The sequence below is a fragment of the Oncorhynchus masou genome, chromosome 2 (assembly GCF_036934945.1).
Source record: "Oncorhynchus masou masou isolate Uvic2021 chromosome 2, UVic_Omas_1.1, whole genome shotgun sequence".
NCBI lineage: Eukaryota > Metazoa > Chordata > Actinopteri > Salmoniformes > Salmonidae > Oncorhynchus > Oncorhynchus masou.
Window position 1 is genome coordinate 40054306 of NC_088213.1, and position 21824 is coordinate 40076129.

Consider the following 21824-nt stretch of genomic DNA (forward strand, 5'->3'; position numbering starts at 1 on the left):
CACTTCAACTATGACAGACAAAATGAGTAAAAAACATCCAGAAATTCACATTGTAGGATTTTTTATGAATTTATTTGCAAATTATGGTGGAAAATAAGTATTTGGTCAATAACAAAAGTTTCTCAATACTTTGTTATATACCCTTTGTTGGCAATGACAGAGGTCAAACATTTTCTGTAAGTCTTCACAAGGTTTTCACACACTGTTGCTGGTATTTTGGCCCATCCCTCCATGCAGATCTCCTCTAGAGCAGTGATGTTTTGGGGCTGTTGCTGGGCAACACGGACTTTCAACTCCCTCCAAAGATTTTCTATGGGTTGAGATCTGAAGATGAAAATTATAGGCCTCTCTCATATTTTTAAGTGGGAGAACATGCACAATTGGTGGCTGACTAAATACTTTTTTGCCCCACTGTAAATCTGAACCTTTCATTAGATTAGTATAACGCTGAAGAGAAAGTATTAGAGTGTTTACATTGTTCAGTAGGAGAACAAAATGGTTTGATGGACGAGCTGAAACCGAAGTTGATATACAGTATATATACAGTACCAGTCAAAAGTTTGGACACACCTACTCATTCAAGGGTTTTTCTTTATTTTTACTATTTTCTACATTGTAGAATAATAGTGAAAACATCCAAACACATATGGAACCAGGTAGTAACCAAAAAAGTGTTAAACATGTTTAAATATATTTTATATTTTATAAAACATACAGTGCCTTGCAAAAGTATTCATCCACCTTGGATTTTTTTCTATTTTGTTGCATTACAACCTGTAATTTAAATAGATTTTTATTTGGATTTCATGTAATGGAGAAAAAAAACACAAAACATACACAAAGTGAAATAAAAAAATTACTTGTTTCACAAAATTCAAAAAGATTAAAAAAATGAACATTTGGTGCATGCATATGTATTCACCCCTTTTACTATGAAGCCCCTAAATAAGGTCTGGTGCAACCAATTACCTTCAGAAGTTACACAATTAGTTAAATAAAGTCCACCTGTGAGCAATCTAAGTGTCACATGATCTGTCACAAGATCTCAGTATATATACACACCTGTTCTGAAAGGCCCCAGAGTCTGCAACACAACTAAGCAAGTGGCACCATGAAGACCAAAGAGCTCTACAAACAGGTCAGGGACAAAGTTGTGGAGAAGTACAGATCAGGGTTGGGTTATAAAAAAATATCAGAAACGTTTAACATCCCATGGAGCACCATTAAATCCATTATAAAAAATGGAAAGAATATGGCACCACAGCAAACCTGTCAAGAGAGGGCCGCCCACCAAATCTCAAGGACCCGGCAAGGAGGGCATTAATCAGAGAGGCAACAAAGAGACCAAAGATAACCGTGAAGGAGCTGCAAAGCTCCACTGCGGAGATTGGAGTATCTGTCCATAGAACCACTTTGAGCAGTACACTCCACAGAGCTGAGCTTTATGGAAGAGTGGTCAGAAAGAGCCATTGCTTAAATATTTGTTTTGTTGTTTGCCAAAAGGCATGTGGGAGACTCCACAAACATTTGGAAGAAGGTACTCTGGTCAGATGAGACAAAAATGTGGCTTTTTGGCCATCAAGGAAAACGCTATGTCTGGCGCAAACCCAACACTTCTCATCACCCAGAGAACACCATCCCCACAGTGAAGCATGGTAGTGGCAGCATCATGCTGTGGGGATGTTTTTCATCGGCAGGGACTGGGAAACTGGTCAGAATTGAAGGAATGACGGATGGCCCTAAATACAGGGAAATTATTGAGGGAAACCTGTTTCAGTCTTCCAGAGATTTGAGATTGGGACGGAGGTTCACCTTCCAGCAGGACAATGACCTTAAGCATACTGCTAAAGCAACATTCAAGTGGTTTAAGGCGAAAAATTGAAATGTCTTGGATTGCCCTAGTTAAAGCCCAGACCTCAATCCAATAGAGAATCTAATGGTATGACTTAAAGATTGCTGTACACCAGCGGAACCCAACCAACTTGAAGTAGCTGGAGCAGTTTTGCCTTGAAGAATGGGCAACAATTCCAGTGGCTAGATGTGCCAAGCTTATAGAGACATACCCCAAGAGATTTGCAGTTGTAATTGCTGCAAAAGGTGGCTCTACAAACTATTGACTTTGGGGTGGTGAATAGTTAAGCACACTCAAGTTTTATGTTTTTTTGTCTTACTTCTTGTTTGTTTCACAATAAAACATATTTTGCATCTTCAAAGTGGTAGGCATGTTGTGTAAATCAAATGATACAAACCCCCAAAAAACTATTTTAATTCCAGGTTGTAAGGCAACACAATATGAAAAATGCCAAGGGGGGTGAATACTTTCACAAGCCACTGTACAGTATCAGACAAAAAATGTGGTCATGTCATTCCATTAGGATGCTAAGACCAGACCAATATACATTTGACAAAAATCATATGACCTTAAAGAGGTGGCTCTTGGGACTCAGTCCTGCCCAGTCCTGAATAAATTACCATTTCTCAGCATTATGGTGTCTTCTATAATGGTGCCAGAGGAGATGGCTGCCATTTTATAGTCTCCTAACCAAATGTGGCTATTGTATGTGTTTTTTCTCATTATTTGTAACTTATTTTGTACATAATATTTCTGCCACGGTCTCTTATGAATGAAAAGAGCTTCTAGATATCAAGACAGTGATTACTCACCTCGTACTGAACAAAGAAAAATTATTTAAAGTTTCGGACGCAAAGGATTTACTTCAGACACCCGACATGGCCCGAATCCCAGTGATTCACATGAGAAAGAGACGGAGATACCGGGGATGTAGGTCGGGGTGCCTTGTAAGGATCCGACGGCGAGTGGGTAATCTGCCTCTACCGTCAATTTTATAAGCCAACGTACAATCATGGGACAACAAAATAGACGAACTATGATCACTAAACTATTATTAGGTATTTTCTTAAAACTGCATTGTTGGTTACGGGCTTGTAAGTAAGTATTTCACTGTAAGGTCTACTACACCTGTTGTATTCGGCGCATGTGAAAAGTACAATTGTATTTAATTTAATTTGAATGTCCTACCAACGGGACACTAAAAACTGTAATATCTTATGTTTCACAGAGTCGTGGCTGAATGACGAAGTGAATAACATACAGCTGGCGGGGTTTCAGCAAGATAGAGCAGCCGCCTTCGGTAAGACAAGTGTTGGTGGTCTGTGTACAACAGCTGGTGCACGAAATCTAAAAGTAAGGAAGTCTCAAGGTTTTGCTCGCCTGAGGTAGGGTATCTCATGATAAGCTATAGACCACACTATTTACCAAGATAATATTTTCATCTATATTCTTCCTTGCTCCCTATTTAGCACCACAAACAGATGCTGGCCCTAAGACCACACTCAATGAGCTGTATACGGCCATTAGCAAACAGGAAAATTCTCATCCAAAGGCGGCGCTCCTAGTGGTCAGGGACTTTAATGTAGGGAAACTTAAATCCGTTTTACCTCATTTCTACCAGCTTGTTAAATGTGCAAACAGAGGGGAAAAAATCACAGACGTGTACAGAGCTCTCCTAGGCCCTCCATTTGGAAAATATGACCATAATTCTAAATTCCTGAATCCTGCTTACAATCAAAAACTAAACAGCAAGCACCAGTGACTTGGTCTCTAAAGAAGTGGTCAGATGACGCAGATGCTAAGCTACAGGACTGTTTTGCTAGCACAGACTGGAATATGTCCCGGGATTCTTCCAATGGCATTGAGGAGTACACCACATCAGTCACTGGCTTCATCAACAAGTGCATCAATGACGTCGTCCCCATAGTGACTGTACGTACATACCCCAACCAGAAGCCATGGATTACAGGCAACATCTGCATTGAACTAAAGGGTAGAGCTGCCTCTTTCAAGGAGCGGGACTCTAACCCGGAAGCTTATAAGAAATCCCGCTATGCCCTCCGATGAACCGTCAAACAGGCAAAGCATCAGTACAGGACTAAGATTGAATCGTACTACACCGGCTCTGAAGCTCACCGGATGTGGCAGGGCTTGCAAACTATTACAGACTAGAAAGTGATGCACAGCCAGACAAGCTAAATTACTTCTATGCTCACTTTGAGGCAAGCAACACTGAAGCATGCATGAGAGCATCAGCTCATGCTCATGATCACACTCTCCGTAGCCAATGTGAGTAAGACCTTTAAACAGGTAAACATTCACAAGGCCACAGGGCCAGATGGATTACCAGGACATGTACTAAGTGCATGAGCTGACCAACTGGCAATTGTCTTCACTGACATTTTCAACCTGTCCCTGACTGAGTCTGTAATACCAACATGTTTCAAGCAGACCACCATAGTTCCTATACCCAAGAACACTAAGGTAACCTGCCTATATGACTACCATCCCATTGCACTCAAGTCTGTTGCCATGAAGTGCTTTGAAAGGCTGGTCATAGCTCACCTCAACATTATTATCCCATAAACTGCAATTTGCATACCGACCCCAACAGATCCACAGATGATGCAATCTCTATTGCATCCCACACTGCCTTTTCCCACCTGGACAAAAGGAACTATGCAAGAATGCTATTCACTTACTACAGCTCAGTGTTCAACACTATAGTGCCCTCAAAGCTCATCACTAAGCTAAGGACCTTGGGATTAAACACCCCCCTCTGCAACTGGATCCTTACCACCTGACGGGCAGCCCCCAGGTGGTAAGCGTAGGTAACAACACATCAGCCACACTGATCCTCAACACGGGGTCCCTCAGGGTTACGTGCTCAGTCCCCTCCTGTATTCCCTATTCACTCACGACTGCACAGTCTGGCACGACTCCAACACCATCAATAAGTTTGCCGACGACACAACAGTTGTAAGCCTGACAACCGACAATGATGAGACCGCCTATAGGGAGGAGGTCAGAGACCTGGCCGTGTGGTGCCAGGATAACAACCTCTCCCTCAACGTGATCAAGACAAAAGAGATGATTCTGGACTACAGGAAAAGGAGGATTGAGCATGTCCCCATTCTCATCGACGGTGCTGTAGTGGAGCAGGTTGAGAGTGTCCACATCACCAACAAATTATCATGGTCCAAACACACCAAGACAGTCGTGAAGACAACATGACAAAGCCTATTCCCCCACAAAAGATTTGGCATGGGTCCTCAGATCCTCAAAAAGTTATACAGCTGCACAATCGAGAGCATCCTGACTGGTTGCATCACTGCCTAGTATGGCAACTACTCGCCCTCCGACCACAAGGCACTGCAGAGGGTAGTGTGAATGGCCCAGTACATCACTGGGGCCAAGCTTCCAGACACCATTCAGGACCTCTATACCAGGCGGTGTCAGAAGAAGGCCCTAAAAATTGTCAAAGAATCCAACCCTAGTCATGGACTGTCTTCTCTGCTACCGCACGGCAAGCTGTACCGGAGCATCAAGTCTAGGTCCAAAAGGCTTCTTAACAGCTTCTAAACAACATATCAAATGGCTACCCAGGATATTTGCATTATGCCCCCCTTTTACGCTGCTGCTACTCTCTGTTATTATCTTTGCACACTCACTTGAATAACTCTACCTACATATACATATTACCTTGTCTAACCTGTGTCCCCGTACATTGACTCTGTACCCGTACCCCCTGTATATAGCCTCGCTAATGTTATTTTACTGCTGCTCTTTAATTATTGATTTGTTATTTTTTACTTAACACTTATTTTTCTTTAAACCCCATTGTTAGTTAAGGGCTTGTAAGTAAGCATTCCATAATAAGGTCTTCCTGCTCAATTTTCTGCCTTCCTGCCTTGTGTCTCTGACCCAGCAGCACACATGTAGACTGTATACCCACGCACGCACTCTCGCTACCATGTAGGGTACACACAGGGAACAGAGAGGCAGGTGTCTTCATGTCATAAGAGGGGGTGGGTGGGTCTGTCCTCTTTTATTCTGTCTCTTTTTGAACAGGGCCCACCTTATTATGTGACATGTGACATTTGATTTGATTGATTTGATCTCCCACTGAATATTAACAAATAGTGTACAAAAAAATAGATGCATGCAGTTACTAGGGGGGGGGGGTGTTAGGAAGCTGTTGTTTGAATCGCCCTCAAAGAGTAATTCGATATGAGTGAACATGCATCATAATGCTCAATTATTTTGATAGAGGAGCTTTAATTTAATGCCTGACATAAAAACAGCCTTGTGTCTTGCCTCTGGAAACAGCCCAGTTCAGGAGATGGTTACTGTAAGGCTCTATAGATAAACCAAACACATCCTCAATTCATCCAATGAATCATATCCGCACCTATGATGTGTGCTGTGCATTTATTTCCATGTATTAGGCCTACACCCTCTGTGTGTGAGTGTTATCATTACCATAACCACACACACACCTCTGCACACTCACTGCACTCAACTGAGGATCAACAGAGATGGACTCCCATCCAGCCTCATACTCAAAGCCCTGCCGATCAGCAGACCACACACTGCACCGAACGAGAGACAGGGAGGGAGGGTTGGACACATTGTATTGATATGAGTGAAGCACTTCCTTCTGGTTCTCAGTATTGTTACTGTACAACCCCACATGAACTAGTTAAAAGCACAGCCCAGTGGCCTTCTGGGGATTAGCATCATTCCGAGAATGGCGTGTGTGCCAAACAGGAAGTGCATCTTGTGTTTTTAATGTGGTTTCCACTGGCATCAATCATTCCGTACAATTAGGCCAATTCCCGCTCAATTTTCTGCCTTGTGAGGAGCACAGCAATGCTGACTGCACAGACAGCTGTCTCTGACCCAGCAGCACGCATGTAGACTGTAAACCCACGCACGCACTCTCGCTACCATGTAGGGTACACACAGGGAACAGAGAGGCAGGTGTCTTCGTGTCATAAGAGGGGGTGGGTGGGTGTGTCTGTCCTCTTTTATTCTGTCTCTTTTTGAACAGGGCCCACCTTTTCTCTTCCTCCCACCGCCTCTTCGGCCTCAAGTGGCATTTGTTTTCCATGGCAACCAGATTAAATTAGGTGAGTGATTATAGCTTATTAACACCAAACGCTGTTAGTATATTCTTATAATTTTGTATGTAAACACTTTCCCCTTGTAGCTCTCTTTTTACTGGAAATTGCTTTGTACAGAGCAGGAGGCCTGAAGCTTAGTCATAATAAAAATATAATTATGAAATAGACAATAGCCACTCAGAGATCCCCCCCCCCTCTCGCTGCCTCTCTGGAATGGGTAAGAGCTGTTCAAACTTCAGGTACAGCCAACCCCTAGTAATGAACAATAAAAATGCAAACCACTTCTTTTTTCCCTGATTCTAACTAATAAACCCACTAGAATTAACATTCTCACTTGATGTAATGAGGTGTGGCGGTTTGGACTTTAGCACTTGATATTGACTACTGTAGCCTTTAGCCTCACTTTGCATCTAATACAGTACTCCAGGCCAAAGTGATTATTTCCTTGTTGTGTGGAGATATATGTAATTAGTATTAAAATTAAGCATTTTATTGATGCTCGGTGGTGTATTATTACAAGTGTTGCATCCAAAAGGCCTGTTCCCACTCCCTCCCTCTCTCCCCTCGCCCCTCTGCTCTCACTGACAGCAAGATATGTTTAGAAGATACCAATTATACACACCCTCAAATCAGCTTTATCATACATGGGCTGTTTCATGGGGAGTCCCACTGGTTTTAGCACAGTTACCGTAGAATATAGCCCATTTAAAAGCAAGAACCCAAAAAAAGAGATGAGGGGAAAAAAAGAGAGTGGAGCTGCAGGCCAGAGGAATATGAGCAGGTGCAGAAAGGAGAAATTACTGCTATAAACAAGGCTAGTCCTCATAATTTATCATTAATCTGGCTGCCTCTGCTCGCAGGTTTCATCTTATTTTGCATGCTGATGTCCATGTCATATTTCTTATCAGGGATTTGCTTAGGCTTTTATCCTTGTACTCAGTCTCTACACTTACTGCAGCCATTACTGCAATGGCACCCGTCGGGGGGGGGGTGTTTGTCATTCAGCCCATGATGAAAAATGTCATATTGACACAAGCAACTGAAGAAAACACAACAGTGAACACTATCCAGGTCATCGCGCAATACAAAAAAAAAAAACGCACAAACTAATTTAAAATCAGTGGATCTTTGAAACACAGATCAAATCAGAATCACATTTTGTTTGTTACACGCTTCGTAAATACGAGGTCTTGACTAACAGTGAAAGGGCCCTTCCCAACAATGCAGAGAGAAAAATGTCAAAATAAAAACACAAGGAATAGATACACAATGAGTAATGATAACTTGGCTATATATACTGGGTACCAGTACTGAGTCGATGCATTACTCATCTCGTATGTATATACTGTATTTTATATCATCTATTGTATCTTGCCTATGCCGCTCGGTCATCGCTCATCCATATATTTGTAAGTATACGTTCTTATTGTGTATTAGGTAGTTGTTGGGGAATTGTTAGATTACTTGTTAGATACTGCTGCACTGTCAGGAACAAGAAGCACAAGCACTTCGCTGCACTCTAAATAATGTATGCTAACCATGTGTATGTGACCAATAACATTTGATTTGATTTGCAGGCGTGTTGTATCTTGGCTTGGGCACACACACATGGTTATCTACAGCATCTTGCACCTTTCTGTCAATACAGTAGTGGGCATTTAGGTTGGTATTGTGGATAGATGTCTATCAGGTGATCGACTCAGATGTAGAGTCTATCACCTGAACACTGTTGTTGTGCTTATGTTGGGATCATTCATGTGAAATATGCACTTGATTGAAACTGGTATGTAACCCCATCCTCTGTGGTTTTCTGAGTATTCCGCACATAGCAGTGGTTTCTAGTACAGTGTTGGACACCTGCTGACCTACTGTTGAAGGAGGACGTTTAAAAACACCTTAGCAAAATATATTTAAACTCGTATTTTCACAATTCCTGACATTTAATCCTAGTCAAAATTCCCACCACTATATTTTAAGAATGTGAAATGTCAGAATAATAGAAGAGAGAATGATTTATTTCCGCTTTTATTTCTTTCATCACATTCCCAGTGGGTCAGAAGTGTACATACACTCAATTAGTATTTGGTAGCATTGCCTTTAAATTGTTTCACTTGCGTCAAAAGTTTTGGGTTGCCTTCCACAGGCTGGGTGAATTTTGGCCCATTCCTCCTGACAGAGCTGGTGTAACTGAGACAGGTATGAAGGCCTCCTTGCTCGCACAGGCTTTTTCAGTTTTGCCCAGAATTTGCTATAGGATTTGAGTTCAGGGATTTGTGATGGCCACTCCAATACCGTGACTTTGTTGTCCTTAAGCCATTTTGCCACAACTTTGGAAGTATGCTTGGGGTCATTATCCATTTGGAAGACCCATTTGCAACCAACCTTTAATTTCCTGACTGATGTCTTGAGATGTTGCTTCAATATATCCACATCATTTTCCCACCTCGCGATGCCATCTATTTTGTGAAGTGCACCAGTCCCTCCTGATGCAAAGCACCCCACAACATGATGCTGCCACCCCGTGCTTCATGGTTGAGATGGTGTTCTTCGGCTTGCAAGCCTCCCCCTTTTTCCACCAAACATAACGATGGTCATTATGGCCAAACAGTTCTATTTTTGTTTCATCAGACCAGAGGACATTTCTCCAAAAAGCACGATCTTTGTCCCCTTGTGCAGTTGCAAACCGTAGTCTGGCTTTTTTGTGGCGGTTTTAGAGCAGTGGCTTCTTCCTTGCTGAGCGGCCTTTCAGGTTATGTCCATGTAGGACTTGTTTTATTGTGGATATAGATACTTTTGTATCGGTTTCCTCCAGCATCTTCACAAGGTCCTTTGATGTTGTTCTGGGATTGATTTGCACTTTTAAACACCAAAGTACGTTCATCTCTAGGAGACAGAACGCATCTCCTTTCTGAGTGGTATGACGGCTGCGTGGTCCCATGGTGTTTATACTTGAGCACTACTGTTTGTACAGATGAATGTGGTACCTTCAGGCATTTGGAAATTGCTCCCAAGGATGAACCAGACTTGTGGAGGTCTGGCTTGTGGAGACTTGGGGAGGTTTTTTAGGTCTTGGATGATTTCTTTAGATTTTCCCATGATGTCAAGCAAAGAGGCACTGAGTTTGAAGGTAGGCGTTCCAATACATCCACAGGTACACCTCCAACTGACTCAATTGATTTCAATTAGCCTTTCAGAAGCTTCGAAAGACATGACATCATTTTCTGGAATTTTCCAAGATGTTTAAAGGCACAGTCAACTTAGTGTATGTAAACTTCTGACTCACTGGAATTGTGATACAGTGAATTATAAGTGAAATAATCTGTCTGTAAACAATTGTTGGGAAAATTACTTGTGTTCTGCACAAAGTAGATGACCTAACCGACTTGTCAAACCTATAGTTTGTTAACAAGAAATGTATGGTGGTTGAAAAACGAGTTTTAATGACTCCAACCGGTGTATGTAAACTTCTGACTCCAACTGTACATACTGTACCTGTTTGTCAGTCAAGGAAGATTCTTATCGGCAATATCAGCATAATGTACATTTATCAGTCCTATCCCTCTTCAGCTTACTCTATATTACACCCTTAATTAATCAATACATTTTTATCCCCTAATCTCTGCCATACTGTACGGTGCATTCGGATAGTATTCAGACCCCTTTACTTTTTCCACATTTTGTTACATTTCAACCTTATTCTAAAACTGATTAAACAGTTTTTTTCTCTCATCTATCTACATAGATATACTGCATAAAAAAGAAAAGAAAATATGCCTCCCGAGTGGCACAGTGGTCTAAGGCACTGCATTGCAGGGCTAGCTGTGCCACTAGAGATTCTGGGTTTGAGTCCAGGTTCTGTCGCAGCCGGCCGTGACTGGAAGACCCATGGTGCGGTGCATAATTGGCCCAGCATTGTCCAGGTTAGGGGAGGGTTTGGCCGGCAGGGATGTCCTTGTCCCATCGCGCTCTAGCGACTCTTGTGGTGGCCCAGGCGTGTGCACGCTGACACGGTCAACAGGTGTACGTACGGTGTTTCCTCCAACACATTGGTGTGGCTAGCTTCAGGGTTAAGCAGGCATTGTGTCAAGAAGCAATGTGGCTTTGTTGGGTCGTGTTTCGGAGGACAGACAGCTTTCGACCTTCGCCTCTCCCGAGTCCGTACGGGGGTTGCAGCAATGAGACAAGACTTTAACTACCAATTACATACCATGAAATTGGGGAGAAAAAAGTGGTCATTCTTTGTATATATATATAAAGAAAGAAAATATCATATTTACATAATTATTATTAAATATCATATTCAGACCCTTTATTCAGTACATTGTTGAAGCACCTTTAGCAACGATTACAGTCTCGAGTCTTCTTGGGTATGACGCTACAAGTTTGGCACATCTGTATTTGGGGAGTTTCTCCCATTCTTCTCTGTAGATCCTCTTAAGCTCTGTCAGGTTGGATGAGGAGCGTCGCTGCATAGTTATTTTCAGGTATCTCCAGAGATCTTCGAACGGGTTCAACTCCGAGCTCTAGCTGGTCCACTCAAGGACATTCAGATGCCAGATTGGTGGAGTGCTGCAGAGATGGTTTTCCTTCTGGAAGGTTCTCCCATCTCAACAGAGGAACTCTGGAGCTCTTTCAGAGTGACCACCGGGTTCTTGGTCACCTCCATGACCAAGGCCCTTCTCCCCTGTTTGCTCAGTTTGGCCGGGCAGCCAGCTCTAGTCTTGGTGGTCCCAAACTCCTTACATTTAAGAATGATGGAGGACACTGTGTTCTTGGGGACCTTCAATGCTGCAGCCATTCTTTGGTATCCTTCCCCAGATCTATGCCTCGACACAACCCTGTCTCTGTGCTCTACGGACAATTCCTTCGACCTCATGGCTTGGTTTTTGCTCTGTCAAATCAAATCCAAATCATGTCCAATCAATTGAATTTGCCAGAGGTGGACTCCAGTCAAGTTGTAGAAACATCTCAACTATGATCAATGGAAACAGGATGCACCTGAACTCATTTACGAGTCTCATAGAAAAGGTTCTGAATACTTATTTAAATAGGGTATTTCTTTTTTTTCATTTTGTAGAAAATTGCAAAAATTTCAAAAAATGTGTTTTTGCTTTGTCATTATGGGGTTTTGTGTGTAGATTGATGAGGGTAAAAAAATCTAATTTAATCCATTTTATAATAAGTATGTAACAAAATGTGGAAAAAGTCAAGGGGTTTGAATACTTTCAGAACGCACCATATCTCTGTCTCTTTCTGCTCATTGTATCAAAGACTTCCAGCCCAAGTCTCTTTGTCTGTGTCGCTTTAGACTCAGATGTCCTGTCCACCGTCTGACCACACAGCTACTCTCGGCAAATGTTTCAGTGTGATGAAAGGGGTCGTACCTCTCAGCACCAGAGAAGTTCCACTTTTCCAGTCTGTCTGTCTCCAGCACACTCCTCAAGCCAGCTTTTTGCCTTCCCCTTCAATCTGTGTGAAGGACAGGATTGATTAGCATGCAGCACAGTCATTTACATACTTTTGCACACAGATCACTGAATGAAGTGGTGGGTTGGTTTCTTTTTATATTTGCCTTTTTCCAAGGGTGGGGTGGAAGTGGGGTGGCATGGTTGCTGAGTGGGGGGGGCTTTTCAAGGAACACCCCCAGAATTAATGTTCCACACCTGTGCACAGTGCGGCAGTCTTTATCGAGCATCACAGGTGCACCACATTAATTGTGGGAGAGACCATTTTCTTAGATGGGAGTGCATACTGGCAGGCAGTCAGTCAGTCAGTCAGTCAATATTCATATATAAAAGACAAATATAAAGTGCTGTTCTACAAAGCTGGCACTTAACTGGGTATCTGGATTTATTGCGTTTCCCAGGGTCTGTATATAACACACATCACAGTATATAAAAATAGTGCCCTATTTTAATGTAGTGATTAAATTAATGCTAGATTGGCACATATCCTGCGTGTGTGTGTGCGTGTGTGTGTGTGTGTGTGTGTGTGTGTGTGTGTGTGTGTGTGTGTGTGTGTGTGTGTGTGTGTGTGTGTGTGTGTGTGTGTGTGTGTGTCTTGCTGCCGTGCTGTAAGCGAGGCAGAGACTCTCCTAATGACTGTAATGTGTCGACATGATGAGGAGAGGAGGAGGAGAAGAAGAGGAGAGGAGAGGAAAGGAGGAGAGGGGGCTGACACACCTGCAGGGCCCAGAGGCCAAACGTACGACTGCCCCCCCCCCACCCCCACCCCCGGTGACGCAATTACCACAGCTAAACACTTAGCCCACACTCTTATCCTCTCCCTCAGTGAAGTGCGATACACTGTCAATCCCCTCAGTCTGTGCCTGCCACTGTGAAATGGTACAGACAGACAACAACAGATCACGGTCACTGAGCTGCACATTCCCTTAAGATTGAGCGAGACACTTTTTTTGAACGTCCAATAATGAGTAGCAAAAGGTCAGTGGAGCATTGCTGCTCATCCACTCATGTCCTAATCCCTGTAATCATGCATGATTACCTTTCAAATGGTTACAGGTAAAAGGAGTAAAAACAATGGGCAAGAAATCATGCTTCTCGAGAAAAATGGGCCAGAGTGTTATGTTGACTGCGCCAGTCAAAAAGAACAGGCCTGTCGGGATTCATTTTTATAATAAACGGCGCAGCGCATCTGAGGGGGAAAACATGACACATTTGTCCTCCTCCCTCCATCAACTGCCATTTTGAACTCTGCAATTGACCTTCTGGAGCATCATTTACAATGAGTCATATCAAAGCTCCAGAGTGTTAAAGCTACAGCAGCTCCCCTCACACACTTGTAGGGATAATAGCTATAACTAGACCAAATTGTCCCCTTCATTTGTATGACTATCGCGACCCACATTCTCCCTGACTCACCCTTTTGACAAAGAAGGTCATTCTCCAACAAAGACAATTAAGCCCACTAGATATTGTTTGATTGGATTTGCAATTATAAGGTTTTGGGATCATTTGAGATCATTACAGAAATGCATTTGAAGTGTTGCTGAAAATATGACCTCTTCCTTTTCTTAAAAAAAAAAATGTCCTTAAATGAGTCCGAGTAGACCAATACCATTTTGAATATTATTTAGTTTATCTTTTCTCCAACACCTTATACATGCCTCTCTTCCTATGCCTTCTCTTTTCCCCTCTCCTCTCTCAACTTCCTTCTCTCCTAACCCCTCTCAATTTCACAGCCTGAGTCACTTTGTGTGCCCCTCTCATTTTAAAGAGAAGCAGTCTTTGGTTCCAAGCCAAATGTGTTCTTTCCAACATTTCAATAAATTGAGAGGGAAGGCATTAAAGTTAATCAGACCAACCACATTGTGGTTCAGACACGTTGGCTGGATTATGGATTACTTAGCTGGATGAAAACCGATTCTTTCATTTAAATTCCGGGTTCCTCATCTTGCTAAAAATTAAAAAGAGAACTAATACTTCTTGGACAGACTTCCCTCTCTTTATGTGCCCACTTATTTTCCTCTAATCTAACTTCTCTGCTCTGGACCACATAGAGGGAACACCCAGGGAGGAAGTGCAGGAGTGACAACTATACACCACCAACCTCTGACTCCTAAGAGAAGGATCTCATAATCAACTACCACTATGGATCGTTGCACTGTGGATGTCTGTATCTTTGCCGACTTAATCCTTAAACCTGTAATACATCCTTGTGGTTTTATGTCTCTGCTTGTTAATCCGAGTGGTAGCAGTGATTCATGCAGTGCATTTGGTCAGGCCAGTGTAGGGTCTGCTTTGTCACTCTGCAGAAATGTGCAGCAGATGGGAGAGCTATGACCTGATATATACTGCTTTTACAAGTGGAATTTTCGCCCTCACTGTAATGGAACTCCTGGCTTTCTGTTGATATGTTTAATGAAATATTTCCATAATCACCTCCACGACCTGTGTGTGTGTGTGCGCACACACTCGGTTGTTAATGTGCACATTTGTGGCTGTATGTTTTGAAATGTATTCGTGCATATGAGTAGTGTGCACTGGGTGTTGTGTGTGTGTGAACTGTTTCTAAGTTTGGTGTCTGCCTGTGTGAGTGTGTGCTCCGACCGGCGCTCCTGTCACTAGTGGATGGTATATGTCAGCCTTGACTACACGCTGGCTCCACTACATCACCAGCTGCAGATACTTGCAAATTGTTTCACTGACAATGAAACTGTGTCTCCATTAGGGGCCCAGCTTCTTAGGACAGAAACATGCCTTTCAGCCTGTCACAACTAGCAAGGACTGCCAGTGCGCGTGTGATTGAGAAGAAGTATGGTCGTTCTCTTTACCTGTTCTAGTGTTGTTGTTGTTGTGTCAAATCGCCTCCGAGTGTTGGACAGGTGTGGGGCCACCATGGAGGAGTTGGAAGGGATGTAGAGGGAGTTTGGTTTGGTCCTGGCCGCTACCCCTCTGTTCCTGTACCGTCTCTATCATCCCTCCTGGCTGGGCTGGGCAAGGTCGGCTTGGTTTAATGTGTTCACCTCCACGCCTCGCTCATTACCCTCAATACCAGGTGATGAATCTGTGGTTTAAAAAAAAGGAATCGCTGACATTCATCTCCTCTCCGTCACACCAGAGCTTAAATCGACCTATCACTGTCTGAGGACATTTAGTAGTAGTCTGGCTGGATTCACTTGTTACCGAAGCACCGGCCCACTAGAACACAGCCAGGCACACAGTCCCTTCCCCTATTTTCATTGTGCATCGTGTTTCCTACCCATAGATAGATGAGTGCACATTAACACATACTGGTGTGAACATAAACGATACTTAGACGTTTCACCATACCGCCATTTGCACCTACACTCGCCTTCTTATACACTAAATTATTCATATCTCTCTACATTTGATTTAGCATGCCTCCTGTCTGCCATTTCCAACTCATTTTTATACATTTCATTATGTTGTATGACTTTAGGCCCACTGGCTGGAAAATGACAATTATTTTGCTCCAGCAGCTAGCTATTAAGAGACCTGAAGAATACATACAGTAGCATGCAGAGTGGCACTGCACCCTATCACATACACACACACACACGCACACACACGCACACACACGCACACACACACACAGGCATACACACAAGCATACACACACACACACACACACACAGGCATACACACACAGACACACACACACACACAGACACACATACACACACAGACACACAGACACACAGAGACACAGACACACAGACACACAGACACACACAGACACAGACACAGACACACACACACACACAGACACACAGACACACAGACACACAGACACACACACACACACAGACACACAGACACACAGACACACAGACACACAGACAGACACACACAGACACACACACACACACACACACACACACACACAGGCACACAGAGACACAGACACACAGACACACAGACACACAGACACACAGACACACAGACACACAGACACACAGACACACAGACACACAGACACACACACACACAGACACACAGACACACAGACACACAGACACACAGACACACAGACACACAGACACACAGACACACAGACACACAGACACACACACACACACAGGCACACAGAGACACAGACACACAGACACACAGACACACAGACACACAGACACACAGACACACAGACACACAGACACACAGACACACAGACACACACACACACAGGCACACAGAGCTACAAAAGATGCTGTACTGTGGCAAAGGCACGTGAGAAATGGCCCTTTGGAAAGAGCTCCGAGAAATATCAGTCACAGTAAACGAATGCCTTTTAAATGTACCCGGCTCCCTTTAGAAGGCCGGGATAGTGAATTAAGGGGGTATCTAATGGCAGTTTGTTTGGCCTTTTCATCAATTCTGCATAAATATATATGAGGGAAAGAGAAACACACAACAGGCTAATAGAAACGAATGAACTATTCAACCATATATTTGCCATGAGAGATACGCTTTCTCTGATTGGAAAGGGCATCCGCTATCTGCAATATTGATAATACTTTTCAAATTTCATCTGCTTTTGTTTGCATTCTGTGCTGCCTGTTTAAACACACTGGGAATTATAATGAGTCCAAACATTATCTCCCAGTTGTTCAGGGCTGAACATATAACTTTATCACAAAAATGAATGAAATTCTTTGGCTGCATTGTATCTTTTCCATCAGAGCTTGGCTATCAGCTGGTGACAGTAAACCAGCCAAACGGCATTGGGCTGTCCACATGTGGTGGCCAAGCGGTGAGGCAAGTTGGTTCTGCTGTTTTCTCCCCGTGTGTCTGTGTGTATGATTATACAGAAGTGTGTGTGTGAGTATAATTGTACCTGTGATTACTGTATCATGTTGGACTGTGAATGTCTCATGCGGAATACACCTTTCTGTCAGTTGATTACATTGCCCAATGGTTATATTGTATACGTGAGTGAGAGTGTGTGTGAACGTAAAGGCGTACGAGAGTGTCGGGGCATTCTCATGTAAGGCTACTATTCTATGACGAGGTACTGAATCAGCTGTGTTAATGCAGCTTAACCACAGTTAAGCAACAACAGACATCATAATGACTGGTACTCCTCTCCTCCACTACACTGATGAACAGTACTTCAGTCCCCCCCCCCAAAAAAAAACAAGCTGCTAAAGACAGCAAACTGGGTCTAAACCCATTTCTTCTCAACCTCATTGTCAATACGGTCTGCTATACAGTATGTCAACCAGATGTGCTACTCTGCCTCATTTCTCCAGGTCCTTTTTTATTTTTTTGCTCATCCTTCCCATAAAATGACTTGTGGAAAAGATGAGCAGCGCGGCAGCAGGGCTCCTCTTCATGGATGTCAAAGTGAGTGACTTCTTAACTATCGCTGTCTGTGGCTGGAGGGAAAGAGGCTGTTCAGTTGGAGCCGACAACATTACACTAGGCAGCCCACTACTTTAAACCAGCGCTCCCTCCAATTGTCTGGCTGCCTGCCGTGCTCCTAGCCAGGGGCCTCTGACATCGGGTTATTCGGGGATGTTGGCGTCTAAGTGGATGTCATGGAGGCTGGAGCGATGGGCCCTCTCAGCCGCACTGTAACCTTACTTTCTCTTAAGAAAGCTGGGGAATCAGTCGTGCCTGATCGCTCCTCGTAGTGGCGCCGTGCTCCAGAGAGCGAAAGGTTTACCCATGTAGAAATCCTAGGGCAGATATCATGCAACATGGCCCGTCGTGCATGACGACAGTGACAATGGCACTATGAGGATCACTCATAGCTGGAGGAGTCCTCAGCGCCAAACATTCTTCTAGTTTGAGAAAGCTTCCGTCGGCTTTGGTTAAACTTTAACTAAAGAGTTCAAATCTAGCAAGTACCATAACAAAGTCTGTGTGAACAGTTTGAAATCTGTACGTACAGTAAAGCTCAGTAAATCTGGGATGAATCATAACATCCATTAATCTTAGATAAGTGTCTAAATGTCACATGACCGCCTTCACCCGTACAGAGGAACAAGCCCCGGGATCTTTGTGTTTACTCACAAGAGTCCTCCTTCCACTGCTCCACCAGCTGGGTCTTCCTATCATGTACCATAACACTGTGTGTGTGTGTGTGTGTGTGTGTGTGTGTGTGTGTGTGTGTGTGTGTGTGTGTGTGTGTGTGTGTGTGTGTGTGTGTGTGTGTGTGTGTGTGTGTGTGTGTGTGTGTGTGTGTGTGCTTACGTGCGTGCGTGTCAGTGCATATTTAAAGTGGATTTAAAGAGAAAATTGTTTAATGATTTCTGGGAAAACGATAAATTGGGGTCCCAAATAAAGGCCATTATTGCAATTTGATTACCGCCCAATTGAATTAGAGTGTAATCACTGTTTCTATATATCATTACATTGAAACATTATACAGCATTATTCGATGCTCCCAGCTATAAGTGATAAACATTGTTGTTTTGAAAGGTAGTTCAGTAAATCTGAGAGGGGAGGGGCGATGGGTTTCATTCAGGATTCTCAACTGCCAAGTGTCCCAGATGTATAATGCCAAATCTTTGTGTAATTGCTGAGTTGTTCTTACTGTACTCTCATGTTGCCATACTTCCAAAATCACGTGGCTGTCAAGAGAATGTTGTATGGCAAAAATGGTTTTGAATGGTCCACTGGCTCCCAGCGGCAAGATTTTGATTGGATGTTACATTTCAAGAACCCTCCCTCCACATGTGACATGTGTTATGTCCGACACTGTTTTCAGACCCGGAAGGACATATTTTGTAGAGAGTTGTTCCGTACACTCATTTGCAACATTGCAGAAAATGTAAGACAATCTGGAGGGAAAACAGAATTCTGTTTTGCCAGAAGTGTGCTCTATACACAAAAGTGATATACATCAACATACCGTATTTTGATGGGGTTTTAATCTGTAATTTCCTGGCCATCCTCACCCACTGTTGCACCTAGGACACTAATCTAGTGAACACTATTGGAGCTCTGCCCAAGCAGGGCATTTGATTGGTTTGACGTGTTGCGAGGTGTCAATTATTTACACCGGGTTCCCACCCCTATTTAGCTTCTTTATTTAGTTGCCATAGACTTCCCCAGGCTTCCCGTTTGAGGAAGCCTAGTTCGCGACGCGGCTATTCTTACAGCTAACAAACAGCTGTGGCTGCTCTAAGTCTGAGGTAACTGTGATATACCTCAAAACGCTTGTATGTTTTTGAATTGGTAAGGGAACAGAAGGCATGACAAAAGTGTGAATGAGCTTTCTGTTTAATGCAGAAGAGTTGCTTCCCACTGGCTACGGTATTAACCTGGTAGGCACTCGTGAAGAAAGGATGCCGTGTAGTTCTGGCGCCTTCTCTGACCTCTGACACTGGAGGATGTCTGTCAATACAGGCAGGTGTGAATAGAAACAAAAGCAAGGCGTGTGATTTCCTGAAGAGGTAGGCTATATGTCATAAGAAGGTGCATGTCCACCTCACGCTCCATAATGCATTGCGTCATGCCGTGGTGAGGGTATAGGTCTATCCCAGGGTAGCTTGTTAAAGCTGTCCTGAAACGCATCCATTGATTCTTGAAGGATACATGTAATTCATTTCAAAGTTCAAACATGGATGTAGCAACGAGCGATTCTAGCTTTAACAAAATAGGCCACAGCCATAGATTTTAATATGGAATATCTATGCAGCCCTTTTCTAACTGGTTCTTCTGACGGCTAACAAAGAGCTGTGGGTGCTCTTAGTCTATAATATACCTCAAAACGCTCATATCGTTTACAACTGGTAACAGAACAGGAGGCCTGACAAAAGTGTGAATGAGCTTTCCGTTTTAAGTCCTCTCTCAAAAGTACCTGTGGACAGTGAATGGCATGCAACACTCCACTCTTTGCGACGTGCACTAGTAACAACACACTTGTCACCAAAGAGAGACTTTTCTTCTCATTTCACTGAGGCCTCCTGGGATTCGTCAGCGTTCAGCATTCATCAACCGTGACATCCATGACAATCGTCCAGATGTCTTAGCTGAAAGATGACAGGGAGGACTGGAGTGTCCCTCACTTGATGAGTGCTGGGCATCTCATGAGCTGGGGATTTTGGAGTAACTGTGTTGTTAAGTTGTGTTCCACTACAGTCCATGGTTCTAGTGACGGGAGGATGGATGTTGGGGTTACCAGCACCCCGTAAAGACAGCAGGTGTGAGGTTTTTGTATTAGCCACACGTTCAGTAAAGACACTGATCATGTGGGACTAACTCTGTTCACCATTCCATGTTTGTTGTAAACATGCCATAAAGCTTCTAGTACCAGATGCTACCGAAACATCACCTATCAAGTTGACGGAATAAGCCTAACTACCACCACACTCAAGAGCTCCTTAGCCTTGGGACTACTGCCAATAAGCTAAAGGTGAACTATTCATTCTTCCACGCTGACGTCATTATAGTCAATGCACTTATAGTCAGTGCACTTCTCCAGCTCATTTGTGGCCATGGCGGTGGCGGGCATGGATCCAGCTGGCTTTAAAAGTGTCAGGCTGTCTTCTTAAGAGAAGTGGAAGTGCGAGAGTCTACTGTACCAATCAGGCTGCTGATTGACTCAATTGGCTAATTAAGGCTCATTTGGAGCAACCTCCTGCCACCTGTGTGCCCTTCCAAGACCAGTGGGGAGGAGCCCTGTTGTTGTGGAGGACTGGGGGGGCCCTGGCCCAGACTACACTGCAACACCACGGACAAAAACACTGCTTTTCTCTTGCTTTTCTGAGGCCTATAGATTTGCCTGACAACGGATACACATATACATAACAATCTTTTGAATAAGATGCCGAATCAACAGCGGCCGGCAGAATGAACATGTCATATATCAGACATTTATGGTGGATCAAGTTACCAGGGACATAAAGTTCTAGCTAGGTATGTCGGGCTGAGACAAATAACGCGTTGTACATTGGTTTTTAAGAAACACAACCTCAATCAACACGCCACACAGTACTATCTAACTGCTTTAAACCAGAGCCACTCTTGCAGCTATCGTGCTCAGTCCACAGGTGCTACCTTTAAAGAAAGTTACTGTTACTCTCCCTAAAATCTATGATAATTGAATACATATTTCAAGAGCAGCAACAATACAAAACAGGAAAATAAACACTGAGTCCTGTAAACCTCCTGCATTGGGGATAAGGCCCAAAATATGTTGAGGAAAAATAAACACCAGCATAACACACCAGGAATCTGTTTACATTGTGGCCGTGTCGCAGCTACCCCGCATCCAACAACCAAGAGGATGGAAAAAAAAACAGGAAATATCTTTTGCATATTATTTTAAGTAACTGTTCAAATTTCATTTCAGAATGGTAATCCACAAAACAAATATGTAGCGGCATATTTTAAAAAGGGAGGCTCCGCTTCATT

At 43.4% G+C, this 21824-nt stretch overlaps 1 long non-coding RNA gene across 1 annotated transcript in view; it reads right to left on the reverse strand.

The window, feature by feature from the left end:
• Positions 1–21824, reverse strand: part of LOC135554120 (uncharacterized) — a 121995-nt gene that overhangs the window by 15883 nt on the left and 84288 nt on the right. Inside the window, exons 3-4 of the long non-coding RNA XR_010457654.1 lie at positions 15272–15504; positions 12363–12447 (exon numbers count right to left, since the gene is read on the reverse strand). This is a non-coding gene — a long non-coding RNA (uncharacterized LOC135554120). The remainder of the gene's footprint in view (positions 1–12362; positions 12448–15271; positions 15505–21824) is intronic.